Raw genomic sequence first — 6,215 nt, 5'->3', positions numbered from 1 at the left:
CACTCACACACTCACACACTCACTCACTCACACACTCACTCACACGCACGCACACACGCACGCACACACACACGCGCACACATGCACACAGCAGGATCTCATTTCTCAGGCAGGAGGTAAGTGAAACATTTATTTTCAACTGAAATCCATATGCATCTGATGAATTATGAATAGCAATAATCTGAATCGTTGGACAGAGAGAGACCGACAGTCTGATCTAAACTGGTTTAGCTAGTTTTATATCAGAGATGCACCTGATTAACAAACCTTGAGTGAGAGACACTGACTCGTTACAGCATTTCAGGTTCACAACCATTTTGATTTCTTCTTATATTATTTTTGACTGTTTGTTATTTTAGAGTTTCTTTCGATGTTAATAAAGTTGTTTCCTTATAAGTTTCAGATCAGTGTTTTGGTTTCTGTGTAGAAATGTATGAACAGAACTAGAGAATCAAAAGTTGTAAATGTTCTTTTATATTTCAAACTGTAAAAAGCAACAGGGACTTTTGTTTTGTCAGTTTCTCTGAAAGTCTAAATAAATTTTAACACGAGCGATGGCGCTACAAGTCCAAATGATATATCGATTTCTTCTTTCTCTGTTTTGAAATAGCTTTTCAACCTTTTTTCTGGAGTTATTGATTGGTAAATCAGCGCTTATGTGAGTGTCAAACCTCTTGAAATCTTGTCATCGTTAAAATGGTGAAAACGAACTACCTTAACTAGTGATCACAGAAGTTTCACCACCTGCTGTGAATCAAAGTTCAGGTTTGTGTGAGGGTTAGGAGATAGAAAACATCATTAGCTCAGTAGAAAAACAAAGGAAAGACCCCATAGAGAGACAAAAACAAACGTGTGTGTGTGTGTGTGTGTGTGTGTCTGTGTGTGTGCGTGTGTGTGTGTTCTTTCTCCAGCATTCCTCTGCTCATTGACTGACTGTAGTTTATTCAGCTGCTCTTCCTCCTCTGACCTTTAACCTCAGCGTTTGAGATGCACACAGTTCTTCTCTCCCTCTGTTATCCCCCTAGCAACACCCTAGCAACCACTCAGCTCCACCTAGCAACAAGTAAAAAAAAAAAAAAATGCACTCGCAACATGGCACCAAGAAAGTTTTGCACAGACAAACATCACATTTCCTTTATAAAAAAAATCATATTGCGGTTTTAGAATATTATTAAATAATAAAAAAAAAATGTAAACAAATATTATAAAATGTAGGTTATTAATATAGAACAAAAAAATGGTGTGGAAACATTTTTCACTCAGAAACTGCCAGTAAGTTTCACAAATAATTACAAAGAAGCAGCAAGTGACATTGAATTAAATGTGAAACTTTGGAGTTGAAAGACTGAAAAGTATTTTCTTGTAAAACATCCTCCAATAATCTTTTTCGTAACGGCTCACGGTTTGGGATGCTCACTTTCACTACGACGGACGCTATAACGACGACCACTGCTCTCGCCGCAACCACTACATCTGCAAAGCTCACGCGTCCTCCATCTGAGACACGAACGTCCTTCACTTCACAACAAAACTACTGTACCCCAAACCAACAAACAACATCAGTGTGAATATAAACACTAATAATGTTTAATATTTCACGAAATAAAAGCTTTCCGATTCTTATATTTACTGTATATAAACAACAAAAAAAGCAACAAAATTTTATATTGTATTTGGAGACATGACAATGTATTTTAGTTTAGTTTCTCACATTACTGTGCTACAAAAAAAAATGTTGCTCTGGATAAAAGCACTTGCTAAACTTATAAATGTAACATTGTACTTTTGATGCTATATACTGCCACGCTTAAAGGAATAGTTCACCTAAAAATGAACATGAGCTGTAAATGTGCTCATCCTCAGATCATCCCAGATTAGGATGAGTTTGTTTCTTCATCAGGTTTGTAGAAATGCAGCATTGCATCAGTGTCTCAGCAATGGATGCTCTGCAGTGAATGGGTGCCGTCAGAAGCTGATAAAAACATCACTTTACGTTTTCATCACAATAGTATAAGACTATCACAGCATTCTTAGAAAGTATCTAAACATAATACAAAATGATGGTAACACTTTAGTATAGGGAACACTTATTCACTATTAACTACGAATTTTCCCTCAAATTCCTAATTTGCTGCTTATTAAGTTAATTAGGTAGTTGTTAAATTTAGGTATTGGGTAGGATTAGGGATGTAGAATAAGGTCATGTAGAATAAGGCATTAATATGTGCTTAATTACTACTAATAAATGGCTAATATTCTAGTAATGTGCATGCTAATAAGCAACTAGTTAAGAGACCCTAAAATAAAGTGTTACCAAAATTACTAGTACATCGGTATACAGTAACATTATTACAACATTAATGAACATTAGCTGAAAAATGTGCTCACTCTCAGGCCATCGAAGATGTAGATGAGTTTGTTTCAACGTCCTACGTTGAACAGTTAGCGGAAGCTAGAGATTACAGTTTATAAAGTTTTAAATATAGATATTTTTCTTATACAAACGCATTGATTCGCTACAGGAGGTCTTTATTCACCTCCAGAGCCGTGTGAGACTTTTAATGACGGATGGATGCTCTTTATTGGACTTATTTTGGACTATTGCAAAATAACACCCATTCAGTGCCATTATAAAGCTTGGAAGAGCCGGGATATTTTTTTAATATAACTCCGATTGGATTCGTCTGAAAGAAGAAAGTCATACAAACCTAGGATGGCTTGAGGGTGAGTAAATCATGGGCTAATTTTGATTTTTGGGTGAACTATCCCTTTAAAGATTCGAGGAATAAAAAAGCAAAACGATTGTATAGAATTCCTGACTGATCTATTGTAAGATTAAGATATCACCCTATGTTTGTTCCTTTCTTTTTGGATGTTTGCAATACAATGCAATATATGTAGCCTATGTATGTACGTTTCTGTTAAGCAATAAAAAAAAATCGTAGTGTTTAATCATCTATTTCCATGTCATTGAAATATTACAGTGACATGTTTACATCATGTTAAATATCTACACACACACACACGCACGCTCACAATACTTTCTGTTGATTGTATTTTTTTCAGACCTCAAAAACTGCAAAGAAAACAAGTTCATATTCACTTTTAAGCAATACAACAGTAATATATTTAGGAAAGTAAAAAAAAAAAAAATGCAATAACCTCGATTTTTAATCACAGTTTTCATGTGTCTTATTATTACTATAATAAATTCAATTCAAATGGCATCTCATCCTTCAGTCTTTGAAACAAAACAAATTCGGCCCGTGTGTTCAAAAAACGTCCTTGGAGCAAAACCAAAATAATATAAATTATGTTAATAGAGCTATTGAACTAATTTCTCTTCGTGTTGCATTTGGTAGACGGTCCCTATCTTCGTGGTTCCGTTTCCGTGTCGAGGCTGGATGACTCAAATATCAAAAATCAAACTTTAAGCCAGCTTTATTGGGGGTTTACCTTTTTTACTTTAACATTGTACTGTCTGCAATTGCGCTGTTCACGTGCATCTCCTATTGATTTCTATGGGACGTCCAGTACAGAGGGAGGGGCATTAACCTAAGGGCGGCATAAATACCAGATCATACATATAAAACTCCCATTTAGATCTTCTAGCGCTCACTTTTTATGCTTTTTGATTTCTCAATCCGGATTTGATCAAACTAAGGCATGGACATCAGGTGAGTTGACAATGTCAATGGAATATCTGCAGGCCTGCATGAGGACTTAATAAATATCCCGCTTGACTAAGTAATGAACTTTGCATGGAAAATATCAACCCACTCTCATGAAAGTGCATATAAATAGTACGCCAAATAAAAACGAAAACGCGTGGTATTGATACGCAAAAATGGACTTTGGCGTGTATATGCTACGCGATGGGTAGGTTTAGGGTTGTGGGGTAGATGCGTATCATATGCACGCGAAAACTGCGTAGCATATGCACGCCAAAGCCCATTTTTGCGTATCAATACCACGCGTTTTCGTTTTTATTTGGCGTACTATTTATATGCACTTTCATGAGACCGGGCTCAAAATATATAAAACAAGAAGAAAAAGAATTCAGCCTGATTTAAGTAACGTTACAGATGAGATCAGTGTTACTCGCACCATGTAACGCCATCATCATCATCATCATCATCATTTGACAGCTTTCTCCAATATCTTGAGGAGTTTATGGTTTAAGAAAAATAATGCGAAAATACTGCTAAACGTGGAAATGCCATGTTGAAAGTTATTACAGAGTATTTTACATGTATTACATGCTGTTGCCCCCCTAAATTTGGAATCGTATCACACAAAGCAATTTTGGGTGCAATGCGCAGTTTGTAATGGAAAAAAGTTAAACATCACCAGCTGCTACTGTTGCAGAGCCAGACATGTTTTTTTTTACAGCGCTGCGCATTATAATCAATCACACACGATTCTGTTGAGCATCGTATCACACAAAGCAATTTTGGGTGCAATGCGCAGTTTGTAATGGAAAAAAGTTAAACATCACCAGCTGCTACTGTTGCAGAGCCAGACATGTTTTTTTTTTACAGCGCTGCGCATTATAATCAATCACACACGATTCTGTTGAGGGTATAAATGCAGCGGCCAATCAGAGGCGTTCAGATGAGTCAGCGCGCGCTCGCTGACTGAATTCTGCTCTCTGGCGAATTTTCTCATATAAGAGGACTTAAATTCTGGACCTTTGACAGTGAGGGGTGGGTCTTTCGAACGGGCCTGAAGGGCTAATAGTGTATTTTACTGCATTGCGGATGCAAGCATTGACCCTCACTGTAATCTGGTCATGGTCTTACAGGGCAATGACTGTAAGGCAAACCATCACCATGATCATCTTAATTTCTTCGGATATTTTCTAAACTAGCTAATTGTCAAAATTATTACAATAACAATTACATCATTACAATATCTTTATAGTAAAATCCTAATACTGAACATGTCATTGCATTATTAGGAGTCATATTTTTCCCTTACGAAAATTAACCATCGTTAATTTTTGTAATGGTTGTTGTTGTCTGCACTCCTTTTGAACTTGTTATAAAACGATGTGAATATTTGTCTGCTAAATTACTACTGCAACATTACAATAGATAATAATGATGCGCATACAGTGTTTTGAGTGATGAGTAATGAATGGGTTACTAGTAACAGGCGTTAGCAGTTTAATACTACTAATATAATATACTGTATAATAACTACTAATACTTAAATTATACTTAAAGTAAACAAAGATAAAACTACAATAGCCTATTTACAGATGAAACTGAACAGTACTTGAAGTCCTGAACAGGTCAGTAGTTTTTCCTCTCTGCTCCACCTGGACTCTTCCACTCCAGTCTCTCGTCACAACTACTATTTCATGATTTATTGGAGACTTTTTATCCAATGGTGAATTCGGAAATAATCGCTTTAGTACACTCGGCAGGCAATTATTAATATAAAAAAAAAAAAATGATATATACATATATATATATATATATATAAACAGGGCAACGGGCCAAATCGGTTGCCAAGCCAACAGGAATTCTCCAGGTTCTCCTCCAGATGTCAGCAGGTAAATAAACTGGTACTTTCACTTTAACACGAAAATGCAGCAAATTAAAAGTAATTTTAAGCAATTTATTGAGACAAACAAATTTTTTTGTTTTGTTTTAACAGTCAAATACAAAATAAAAATTAAACATCTAATTTCTAATGTTTTATATGCAGATTAAATAGGTTAAACTTTTGTCTTGTCTCCCGAGGCCACCGGAGGGCGCAATGAGCAAAATAATGCAGCGCATTAAACTGTCAACGCAAGGAAATAACTTTCTATAAAAAAAACGTGCATTACGTCTAAATTAACTCATATAAATCAAATATAATTTCGTAAATTGCATAAACAATTATGAACAAAACAGCATCACGTATTTATGCATTGCTTAATACAAAAAGCCGAAGCGCCGATCACACAGACTGCATTTAAAAACATAAGAGATGCAGTGAAAAGTAATAAACCTCCACAAATTCGTGACGTGTTTTCTTAACGTTTAAACTGTTTTAACTTTGCTTGGCTACATCTCTTGTGTGACACACGAGTGCAGCAGTCATATTTGTCCGTCTAGAAAATGCGCTGAATATGTGTTCTGTGTGAATGGCTTGGTTTCGGTTTGAACCGAATCTAGATCTTCTCCGCATTGAGCTTCTATATTTCTCTAATATTTTGAATG

General features: G+C 35.8%; 1 pseudogene; it reads left to right on the top strand.

The window, feature by feature from the left end:
* The first annotated feature begins 3,608 nt into the window (after positions 1 to 3,608).
* Positions 3,609 to 6,215, top strand: part of LOC107676174 (uncharacterized) — a 6,669-nt pseudogene continuing 4,062 nt past the window's right edge.

This window comes from Sinocyclocheilus anshuiensis, unplaced genomic scaffold (assembly GCF_001515605.1).
Source record: "Sinocyclocheilus anshuiensis isolate Anshui unplaced genomic scaffold, SAMN03320099.WGS_v1.1 scaffold3024, whole genome shotgun sequence".
In the NCBI taxonomy this organism is placed as follows: domain Eukaryota; kingdom Metazoa; phylum Chordata; class Actinopteri; order Cypriniformes; family Cyprinidae; genus Sinocyclocheilus; species Sinocyclocheilus anshuiensis.
Note: the sequence above shows the minus strand (reverse complement) of the source record. Positions and strands in the feature narration are given on the sequence as shown.